The following is a 12500-nucleotide window of genomic DNA, read 5'->3' as shown; positions in this document are numbered from 1 at the left end:
AATATCTTTCTTCGTGCGAATAATTTCACAATATTGTACGAATAGTTTTTCAATATCGTACGAAAGCTTGCAATATCGTAGGAATAATTTTACAATATCGTACGAAAGTTTTGCACTATCGTATGAATAGTTTGCAAACGTCTATATAAACATTAAGACTCGAATTTTAAAGGAACCCTCTCCTTCTACCCCACATATCCCCCTTACCCCTCCAAGTATCCCTATGCCCTCAGCCACATCAGAAATGAACTAACCAGACCCTCCCCCACTACCACCTAAGGTCCTTAAACTCCAAAACTAAAACATTACCGACATACCAAGCACCCCCTCCCACCTTTCCCCCTTGTTCCCTTCCTCTTTTTTCCGCTCTTCTCGCACCCTTCTCCTGACATCATTCACTCTTTCATCCCATCATAACGAACATTTCTGTAAAAGTCTGAGGAAAAAACGGCCGGGTAGCTGAAACAATAATGTAACTTAACAGAAAGATACGATAATAAAAAATAAAACGTATATATATATATATATATATATATATATATATATATATATATATTCAAGCTTAGTTTAAATAAAAACATTTTTTGAGTTATTCACAAAGTTCAGCCATCAACATTCAAACACCATTACCTTAATACCTCAATATTTGGTGAGATAGAGCGAATAATGAAAATAGTATTCCGATAAAATAGAGAAATAAAAAAGGAAGAAACCGAGTTATGTGTTCATCAACGTTCCATCTTTATTTCGATACTTCCTGTGGATGATATCCAGAAATAAAGACGAAACGTTGATGAACACATAATTCGGTTTGTTTCTTTTTTATTTCTCTCTCTCTTACTTTTTCTCTCTCTCTCTCTCGCCCTTTCTCTCTCTCTCTCTCTATATATATATATATAAATATATATATATATATTTATATATATATGAATATATGTGTGTGTGCGTGTGTACTTGTTTACATTTGTGTGTGTATGTGTGTGTGTGTGTGTGTTTCGAGGAAATGTTTATTTTTGGTCATTTCCTTATCGAATACTTTCAAAACATAATTTCGCAGTTAAAGGTATCTGACAATGGGTCTATTCTTATGAGTTTCGCTTTGTTTCTAGTGGAATTTGAACTTTTGCCAACATTGTTGCGATTTTTTTTCAGCGATAAACAACGTGAATACTCTTGTTTAGAATATGAGTTGACAATTATTTGAAACATCAAAAACGCAAAAGATTTTTTGTTATGTTTAGCTAAAAACTTGTTTTATATTTTTTTAATAAGAATTATGCAAGTACATTTGAAAAGTTTGATCACCGCACAAGCAGAATGACCCGGCGAATAAAATCAACAGTAGGTTCTTTCGTAATCGCATTCGAAATAGATGCTTAGAACACAATTGGACCATAGACGTGTTTAAAACTGCAGTCAATAGTCGTTGTTTTTCGCGTTGCCTGGTCGTAAGATACGCTTAAATATGATATTTTAATTCATGCAAATTATAAATTCGTTATTATACGAGGGGCGTGCAATAAATAATGTCCCTGGCCCACTTCCCATAACAGTAGAGCAACGAAACTTGGCACAGTTATTAGTCTTTCTCTACATAGGAACCACACAGAGTTATGCATTTCTCCCATCGTGTGATGCAGCTCTGGAGATCGTTATTTGTAGAACACCCCAGGTTGGTCCTCCAACCACAACGTGACTCCATAAATCAAGACTGCATCATCTTGGAAACGCTTTCCTTTCAAAAACAACGTTATGGCTGCGAAGAGATGAAAGTCAGAGGGTGCAAGGTAGGGAGAGTAGGGAGGATGGGGAAGAATTTCATAACCACACGCCCGTGCTTCTGATCTGGCGACATGCGAGTTGTGGACCGGAGCGTTGTCCTGCAGGAGGAGGTTATCTTTGCTGATCTTGCCCCGCCTCTTGCTTTCGATAGCTTCCCTTAATTTCTTCAAAAGTGAAGCATAATAGGCTCCTGTAATTGTGATACCCTTTGCCAGGAAATCTGTCATCACTACTGCGTCCTGGTCCCAGAAGACTCTGAGCATGACCTTGCCAGCGGAGGGCTGCACCCTTGCCTTCTTTGGAGGTGGTGAGTCCAAGTGCTTCCACTGCATTGACTGGACTTTGGTCTCTGGATCATAGTGATGGACCCAGATTTCATTATGTGTAATCAGTCTACTGAAAAACTTTGACTCATCTTCTTGGCACATCTCCAAATTCATCCTCGAGCACTCGACGCGTTCTCGCTTCTGGAATGGTGTGAGCAACCTGGGAATCCATCTGGCAGACATCTTATGCATATGAAAATGGTCATGAATGATAGTTTCCACAGACCCTGTACTAATCTTGACATCTTGGGCTATTTGGCGAATAGTAATGCGCCGATCTTCAAAAATGGCAGCCTCAACTTGACGGACAGATGCCTCATCAATGGCAGAAGGGGGGAGAACAGGTCTGGGAGGTGTTTCCACAGACTTCCGGCCATGTTTGAATTCACGATGCCAGCGTTTTACAAAGTCATATGATGGGGCATTATCACCATAAGTTTCTTTCATTTCATCAAAAGTCTCCTGTTGTGTGCGTCCTTTCAAATACAAAAACCGGATCACTGCTCGACATTCAACAGGCTCCATTTCACACCTGACTCAGTTCAAACACCTGTAAAACAGAAATCAGAATTCGTTCAGAGCTGGAATTTGCCACATAACCCGTAGCGATATAAATCATTGCACATGCCAAATTTCAGCTAGATCAGCCGACAGGAAGTGGGTCAGGGGCATTACTTATTGCCCGCCCCTCGTAGAGATAATTCTCTATCGGCCGAGATTGAAAGTTTTTGCGGAATGTTTAATTTTGATTTAAAATGATGTATTTTCAAATAAGTTTTCGTTATAATACCTTTACTTTATATATCATTTTAAAGAGCGTTTTCCTCTGTACCAAATCGTTTTAATTACAATCGTTTTAAAAGAATTATGTCTTCTTTTCAGAACATATAATACAAAATGGGGAAAAGTAAATCCGCACAATTTTTTTTATTTCAATTCAAGCTAGGCCGAAAAGCTGTTAGAACAACTCACGATATCAACGAAACATTTGTCCTCTGAACCACTACTGAATGCACAGGGCGATAGTGGTTTAAGAAATTTCGTGGTGGTGACGAGAGTTTTGAAGATAATGAGCATACTGGTCGGCCATCGGATGTTGACAACGATCAATAAAGAGCCTTAGTTTAAGCCAATCCACGCACAACTGTTCGAGAACTTGCTTCTGAATTAGGCGTAACGTATACGACGATTTCCAACCACTTGAGAGAGATTGGAAAGACAAAAACACTTGATAAATAGGGGCTTCATCAGTGAATGACAACCAAAACAAACGTTGTTATGAAGTGTCATCTTTCCTTCTTTTACTCAACAAGAATGACCCGATTGTGACTTGCGATGAAGAGTGGGTTCTTTACGAAAACCGGCGGTCATCGACGCTCCACGACACTTCCAGAGTTGCACCAAAAGAAGATCATGCTGACTGTTTGGTGGTCCGCGACCAGTCTCATCCATTAGTTTTTTTAATGCAGTCTCATCCATTAGTTTTTTTTTAATGCAGTCTCATCCATTAGTTTTTTTTAATGCAGTCTCATCCATTAGTTTTTTTTTTAATGTAGTCTCATCCATTAGTTTTTTTTTAATGCAGTCTCATCCATTAGTTTTTTTTTAATGCAGTCTCATCCATTAGTTTTTTTTAATGCAGTCTCATCCATTAGTTTTTTTAATGCAGTCTTATCCATTAGTTTTTTTTAATGCAGTCTCATCCATTAGTTTTTTTTTTAATGCAGTCTCATCCATTAGTTTTTTTTAATGCAGTCTCATCCATTAGTTTTTTTTTTTAATGCAGTCTCATCCATTAGTTTTTTTTAATGCAGTCTCATCAATTAGTTTTTTTAATGTAGTCTCATCCATTAGTTTTTTTTTAATGTAGTCTCATCCATTAGTTTTTTTTTAATGCAGTCTCATCCATAAGTTTTTTTTAATGCAGTCTCATCCATTAGTTTTTTTAATGCAGTCTTATCCATTAGTTTTTTTAATGCAGTCTCATCCATTAGTTTTTTTTAATGCAGTCTCATCCATTAGTTTTTTTTAATGCAGTCTCATCAATTAGTTTTTTTTAATGCAGTCTCATCAATTAGTTTTTTTAATGCAGTCTCATCAATTAGTTTTTTTAATGCAGTCTCATCAATTAGTTTTTTTAATGCAGTCTCATCCATTAGTTTTTTTAATGCAGTCTCATCAATTAGTTTTTTTTAATGCAGTCTCATCCATTAGTTTTTTTTAATGCAGTCTCATCCATTGGTTTTTTTAATGCAGTCTCATCCATTAGTTTTTTTTAATGCAGTCTCATCCATTAGTTTTTTTTAATGCAGTCTCATCCATTAGTTTTTTTTAATGCAGTCTCATCCATTAGTTTTTTTTAATGCAGTCTCATCCATTAGTTTTTTTAATGCAGTCTCATCCATTAGTTTTTTTTTAATGCAGTCTCATCCATTAGGTTTTTTTAATGCAATCTCATCCATTAGTTTTTTAATGCAGTCTCATCCATTAGTTTTTTTAATGCAGTCTCATCCATTAGTTTTTTTTAATGCAGTCTCATCTATTAGTTTTTTTAATGCAGTCTCATCTATTAGTTTTTTAATGCAGTCTCATCCATTAGTTTTTTTAATGCAGTCTCATCCATTAGTTTTTTTTAATGCAGTCTAATCCATTAGTTTTTTTTAATGCAGTCTCATCCATTAGTTTTTTTTAATGCAATCTCATCCATTAGTTTTTTTTAATGCAGTCTCATCCATTAGTTTTTTTTAATGCAATCTCATCCATTAGTTTTTTAATGCAGTCTCATCCATTAATTTTTTTAATGCAGTCTCATCAATTTGTTTTTTTAATGCAGTCTCATCCATTAGTTTTTTTTAATGCAGTCTCATCCATTAGTTTTTTTTAATGCAGTCTCATCAATTAGTTTTTTTAATGCAGTCTCATCCATTAGTTTTTTTTAATGCAATCTCATCCATTAGTTTTTTAATGCAGTCTCATCCATTAGTTTTTTTTAATGCAGTCTCATCCATTAGTTTTTTTAATGCAGTCTCATCCATTAGTTTTTTTTAATGCAGTCTCATCAATTAGTTTTTTTTAATGCAGTCTCATCCATTAGTTTCTTTTAATGCAGTCTCATCCATTAGTTTTTTTAATGCAGTCTCATCCATTAGTTTTTTTTTGAGCAGTCTCATCCATTAGTTTTTTTAAAGCAGTCTCATCAATTAGTTTTTTTTAATGCAGTCTCATCAATTAGTTTTTTTAATGCAGTCTCATCAATTAGTTTTTTTAATGCAGTCTCATCAATTAGTTTTTTTAATGCAGTCTCATCCATTAGTTTTTTTAATGCAGTCTCATCCATTAGTTTTTTTTAATGCAGTCTGATCCATTAGGTTTTTTTTAATGCAGTCTCATCCATTAGTTTTTTTAATGCAGTCTCGTCCATTAGTTTTTTTTAATGCAGTCTCATCCATTAGTTTTTTTTAATGCAGTCTCATCCATTAGTTTTTTTTAATGCAGTCTCATCCATTAGTTTTTTTTAATGCAGTCTCATCCATTAGTTTTTTTAATGCAGTCTCATCCATTAGTTTTTTTTTTAATGCAGTCTCATCCATTAGGTTTTTTTAATGCAATCTCATCCATTAGTTTTTTAATGCAGTCTCATCCATTAGTTTTTTTTAATGCAGTCTCATCCATTAGTTTTTTTTAATGCAGTCTCATCTATTAGTTTTTTTAATTCAGTCTCATCCATTAGTTTTTTAATGCAGTCTCATCCATTAGTTTTTTTTAATGCAATCTCATCCATTAGTTTTTTTTAATGCAGTCTCATCTATTAGTTTTTTTAATGCAGTCTCATCCATTAGTTTTTTTTAATGCAATCTCATCCATTATTTTTTTTTAATGCAGTCTCATCCATTAGTTTTTTTTAATGCAATCTCGTCCATTAGTTTTTTAATGCAGTCTCATCCATTAGTTTGTTTAATGCAGTCTCATCCATTAGTTCTTTTTAATGCAGTCTCATCCATTAGTTTTTTTTAATGCAGTCTCATCCATTAGTTTTTTTAATGCAGTCTCATCCATTAGTTTTTTTAATGCAGTCTCATCCATTAGTTTTTTAATGCAGTCTCATCCATTAGTTTTTTTAATGCAGTCTCATCCATTAGTTTTTTTAATGCAGTCTCATCCATTAGTTTTTTTTAATGCAGTCTCATCAATTAGTTTTTTTTAATGCAGTCTCATCCATTAGTTTCTTTTAATACAGTCTCATCCATTAGTTTTTTTTAATGCAGTCTCATCCATTAGTTTTTTTTAATGCAGTCTCATCCATTAGTTTTTTTTAAATGCAGTCTCATCAATTATTTTTTTTAATGCAGTCTCATCAATTAGTTTTTTTTTAATGCAGTCTCATCCATTAGTTTTTTTAATGCAGTCTCATCAATTAGTTTTTTTAATGCAGTCTCATCCATTAGTTTTTTTTAATGCAGTCTCATCCATTAGTTTTTTTTTAATGCAGTCTCATCCATTAGTTTTTTTTAATGCAGTCTCATCAATTAGTTTTTTTTAATGCAGTCTGATCCATTAGTTTTTTTTAATGCAGTCTCATCCATTAGTTTTTTTAATGCAGTCTCATCAATTAGTTTTTTTTAATGCAGTCTGATCCATTAGTTTTTTTTAATGCAGTCTCATCCATTAATTTTTTTAATGCAGTCTCATCAATTAGTTTTTTTAATGCAGTCTGATCCATTAGTTTTTTTTAATGCAGTCTCATCCATTAGTTTTTTTTAATGCAGTCTCATCAATTAGTTTTTTTTAATGCAGTCTCATCCATTAGTTTTTTTTAATGCAGTCTCATCCATTAGTTTTTTTAATGCAGTCTCATCAATTAGTTTTTTTTAATGCAGTCTTATCCATTAGTTTTTTAATGCAGTCTCATCCATTAGTTTTTTTAATGCAGTCTCATCCATTAGTTTTTTTTAATGCAGTCTCATCCATTAGTTTTTTTAATGCAGTCTTATCCATTAGTTTTTTAATGCAGTCTCATCCATTAGTTTTTTTAATGCAGTCTCATCAATTAGTTTTTTTTAATGCAGTCTCATCCATTAGTTTTTTAATGCAGTCTCATCCATTAGTTTTTTTTAATGCAGTCTCATCAATTAGTTTTTTTTAATGCAGTCTCATCCATTAGTTTTTTTTAATGCAGTCTCATCCATTAGTTTTTTTTAATGCAGTCTCATCCATTAGTTTTTTTTAATGCAGTCTCATCAATTAGTTTTTTTTAATGCAGTCTCATCCATCATTATTTTTTAATGCAGTCTCATCCATTAGTTTTTTTAATGCAGTCTCATCAATTAGTTTTTTTTAATGCAGTCTCATCCATTAGTTTTTTTAATGCAGTCTCATCCATTAGTTTTTTTAATGCAGTCTCATCCATTAGGTTTTTTAATGCAGTCTCATCCATTAGTTTTTTTTTAATGCAGTCTCATCCATTAGTTTTTTTTAATGCAGTCTCATCCATTAGTTTTTTTAATGCAGTCTCATCCATTAGTTTTTTTTTAATGCAGTCTCATCCATTAGGTTTTTTTTCATGCAGTCTCATCCATTAGTTTTTTTTTAATGCAGTCTCATCCATTAGTTCTTTTAATGCAGTCTCATCCATTAGTTTTTTTTAATGCAGTCTCATCAATTATTTTTTTAATGCAGTCTCATCCATTAGTTTTTTTAATGCAGTCTTATCCATTAGTTTTTTTAATGCAGTCTCATCCATTAGTTTTTTTTAATGCAGTCTCATCCATTAGTTTTTTTTAATGCAGTCTTATCCATTAGTTATTTTTAATGCAGTCTCATCAATAATTTTTTTTAACGCAGTCTCATCAATTAGTTTTTTTTAATGCAGTCTAATCCATTAGTTTTTTTAATGCAGTCTCATCCATTAGTTTTTTTAATGCAGTCTCATCAATTAGTTTTTTTTAATGCAGTCTCATCCATTAGTTTTTTTAATGCAGTCTGATCCCTTAGTTTGTTTAATGCAGTCTAATCCATTAGTTTTTTTAATGCAGTCTCATCCATTAGTTTTTTTTAATGCAGTCTCATCAATTAGTTTTTTTAAATGCAGTCTCATCCATTAGTTTTTTTTAATGCAGTCTGATCCATTAGTTTTTTTTCATGCAGTCTCATCCATTAGTTTTTTTTAATGCAGTCTCATCAATTAGTTTTTTTTAATGCAGTCTCATCCATTAGTTTTTTTTAATGCAGTCTCATCCATTAGTTTTTTTAATGCAGTCTCATCAATTAGTTTTTTTTAATGCAGTCTTATCCATTAGTTTTTTAATGCAGTCTCATCCATTAGTTTTTTTAATGCAGTCTCATCCATTAGTTTTTTTTAATGCAGTCTCATCCATTAGTTTTTTTAATGCAGTCTTATCCATTAGTTTGTTAATGCAGTCTCATCCATTAGTTTTTTTAATGCAGTCTCATCAATTAGTTTTTTTTAATGCAGTCTCATCCATTAGTTTTTTAATGCAGTCTCATCCATTAGTTTTTTTTAATGCAGTCTCATCAATTAGTTTTTTTTAATGCAGTCTCATCCATTAGTTTTTTTTAATGCAGTCTCATCCATTAGTTTTTTTTAATGCAGTCTCATCAATTAGTTTTTTTAATGCAGTCTCATCAATTAGTTTTTTTTAATACAGTCTCATCCATTATTTTTTTTTAATGCAGTCTCATCCATTAGTGTTTTTAATGCAGTCTCATCAATTAGTTTTTTTTAATGCAGTCTCATCCATTAGTTTTTTTAATGCAGTCTCATCCATTAGTTTTTTTAATGCAGTCTCATCCATTAGGTTTTTTAATGCAGTCTCATCCATTAGTTTTTTTTTAATGCAGTCTCATCCATTAGTTTTTTTTAATGCAGTCTCATCCATTAGTTTTTTTAATGCAGTCTCATCCATTAGTTTTTTTTTTAATGCAGTCTCATCCATTAGGGTTTTTTTCATGCAGTCTCCTCCATTAGTTTTTTTTTAATGCAGTCTCATCCATTAGTTCTTTTAATGCAGTCTCATCCATTAGTTTTTTTTAATGCAGTCTCATCAATTATTTTTTAATGCAGTCTCATCCATTAGTTTTTTTAATGCAGTCTTATCCATTAGTTTTTTTAATGCAGTCTGATCCATTAGTTTTTTTTAATGCAGTCTCATCCATTAGTTTTTTTAATGCAGTCTTATCCATTAGTTTTTTTTAATGCAGTCTCATCAATAATTTTTTTTAACGCAGTCTCATCAATTAGTTTTTTTTAATGCAGTCTAATCCATTAGTTTTTTTAATGCAGTCTCATCCATTAGTTTTTTTAATGCAGTCTCATCAATTAGTTTTTTGTAATGCAGTCTCATCCATTAGTTTTTTTAATGCAGTCTGATCCCTTAGTTTTTTTAATGCAGTCTAATCCATTAGTTTTTTTAATGCAGTCTGATCCATTAGTTTTTTTTAATGCAGTCTCATCCATTAGTTTTTTTTAATGCAGTCTCATCCATTAGTTTTTTTTAATGCAGTCTAATCCATTAGTTTTTTTAATGCAGTCTCATCCATTAGTTTTTTTAATGCAGTCTCATCCATTAGTTTTTTTAATGCAGTCTCATCCATTAGTTTTTTTTTTAATGCAGTCTCATCCATTAGTTTTTTTAATGCAGTCTGATCTATCAGTTTTTTTTAATGCTGTCTCATCCATTAGTTTTTTTAATGCAGTCTCCCCCATTATTTTTTTTTAATGCAGTCTCATCTATTAGTTTTTTTTTAATGCAGTCTCATCCATTAGTTTTTTTAATGCAGTCTCATCCATTATTTTTTTTATGCAGTCTCATCCATTAGTTTTTTTAATGCAGTCTCATCTATTAGTTTTTTTTTAATGCAGTCTCATCCATTAGGTTTTTTTTTATGCAGTCTCATCCATTAGTTCTTTTAATGCAGTCTCATCCATTAGTTTTTTTTAATGCAGTCTCATCCATTAGTTTTTTTTAATGCAGTCTCATCCATTAGTTCTTTTAATGCAGTCTCATCCATTAGTTTTTTTTAATGCAGTCTCATCAATTATTTTTTTTAATGCAGTCTCATCCATTAGTTTTTTTAATGCAGTCTCATCCATTAGTTTTTTTTAATGCAGTCTTATCCATTAGTTTTTTTAATGCAGTCTCATCCATTAGTTTTTTTTAATGCAGTCTCATCCATTATTTTTTTTAATGCAGTCTCATCCATTAGCTTTTTTTAATGCAGTCTCATCCATTAGGTTTTTTTTAATGCAGTCTCATCCATTAGTTTTTTTAATGCAGTCTCATCCATTTTTTTTTTTAATGCAGTCTCATCCATTAGTTTTTTTTAATGCAGTCTCATCCATTAGGTTTTTTTAATGCAGTCTAATCCATTAGTTTTTTTAATGCAGTCTCATCCATTAGTTTTTTTTTATGCAGTCTCATCCATTAGTTTTTTTAATGCAGTCTGATCCATTAGTTTTTTTTAATGCAGTCTCATCCATTAGTTTTTTTAATGCCGTCTCATCCATTAGTTTTTTTTAATGCAGTCTCATCAATTAGTTTTTTTTAATGCAGTCTCATCCATTAGTTTTTTTTAATGCAGTCTCATCCATTAGTTTTTTTAATGCAGTCTCATCAATTATTTTTTTTTAATGCAGTCTCATCCATTAGTTTTTTTTAATGCAGTCTCATCCATTAGTTTTTTTAATGCAGTCTCATCCATTAGGTTTTTTTTAATGCAGTCTCATCCATTAGGGTTTTTTTTATGCAGTCTCATCTATTAGTTCTTTTAATGCAGTCTCATCCATTAGTTTTTTTTAATGCAGTCTCATCCATTAGTTTTTTTTAATGCAGTCTCATCCATTAGTTCTTTTAATGCAGTCTCATCCATTAGTTTTTTTAATGCAGTGTCATCAATTAGTTTTTTTAATGCAGTCTCATCAATTATTTTTTTTAATGCAGTCTCATCCATTAGTTTTTTTAATGCAGTCTCATCAATTATTTTTTTTAATGCAGTCTCATCCATTAGTTTTTTTTAATGCAGTCTCATCCATTTGTTTGTTTTAATGCAGTCTCATCAATTATTTTTTTTAATGCAGTCTCATCCATTAGTTTTTTTAATGCAGTCTCATCCATTAGTTTTTTTTAATGCAGTCTTATCCATTAGTTTTTTTAATGCAGTCTCATCCATTAGTTTTTTTTAATGCAGTCTCATCCATTAGTTTTTTTTAATGCAGTCTCATCCATTAGTTTTTTTAATGCAGTCTCATCCATTAGTTTTTTTTAATGCAGTCTCATCCATTAGTTTTTTTTTAATGCAGTCTCATCCATTAGTTTTTTTAATGCAGTCTCATCCATTTTTTTTTTTAATGCAGTCTCATCCATTAGTTTTTTTTAATGCAGTCTGATCCATTAGGTTTTTTTTAATGCAGTCTCATCCATTAGTTTTTTTTAATGCAGTCTCATCCATTTTTTTTTAATGCAGTCTTATCCATTAGTTTTTTTTAATGCAGTCTCATCCATTAGTTTTTTTAATGCAGTCTCATCCATTTTTTTTTTTAATGCAGTCTCATCCATTATTTTTTTTTTAATGCAGTCTCATCCATTGGTTTTTTTAATGCAGTCTGATCCATTAGTTTTTTTTAATGCAGTCTCATCCATTAGTTTTTTTAATGCAGTCTAATCCATTAGTTTTTTTAATGCAGTCTCATCCATTAGTTTTTTTTAATGCAGTCTCATCCATTAGGTTTTTTTAATGCAGTCTCATCCATTAGTTTTTTTAATGCAGTCTCATCCATTATTTTTTTAATGCAGTCTTATCCATTAGTTTTTTTTAATGCAGTCTCATCCATTAGTTTTTTTTAATGCAGTCTCATCCATTAGTTTTTTTAATGCAGTCTCATCCATTAGTTTGTTTTAATGCAGTCTCATCCATTTTTTTTTTAATGCAGTCTTATCCATTATTTTTTTTTAATGCAGTCTCATCCATTAGTTTTTTTTAATGCAGTCTCATCCATTAGGTTTTTTTAATGCAGTCTCATCCATTATTTTTTTTTAATGCAGTCTCATCCATTTGGTTTTTTTAATGCAGTCTCATCAATTATTTTTTTTAATGCAGTCTCATCCATTAGTTTTTTTAATGCAGTCTCATCCATTAGGTTTTTTTTAATGCAGTCTCATCCATTAGTTTTTTTAATGCAGTCTCATCAATTGGTTTTTTTAATGCAGTCTCATCCATTAGTTTTTTTTTATGCAGTCTCATCCATTGGTTTTTTTAATGCAGTCTCATCCATTAGTTTTTTTTAATGCAGTCTCATCCATTAGTTTTTTTTAATGCAATCTCATCCATTAGTTTTTTTTAATGCAGTCTCATCCATTAGGTTTTTTTAATGCAGTC

At 31.3% G+C, this 12500-nt stretch overlaps 1 protein-coding gene across 1 annotated transcript in view; it reads left to right on the top strand.

The window, feature by feature from the left end:
- Nucleotides 1–12500, top strand: part of LOC145268785 (uncharacterized) — a 17238-nt gene that overhangs the window by 1118 nt on the left and 3620 nt on the right. The gene's annotated exons all lie outside the window — the stretch shown is intronic.

The sequence above is a fragment of the Euprymna scolopes genome, chromosome 44 (genome assembly GCF_053919585.1).
Source record: "Euprymna scolopes isolate OS-2025 chromosome 44, ASM5391958v1, whole genome shotgun sequence".
NCBI classification, from domain to species: domain Eukaryota; kingdom Metazoa; phylum Mollusca; class Cephalopoda; order Sepiida; family Sepiolidae; genus Euprymna; species Euprymna scolopes.
The sequence above is the reverse complement of the archived record's forward strand: the minus strand, read 5'-3'. Positions and strand labels throughout refer to the sequence as shown.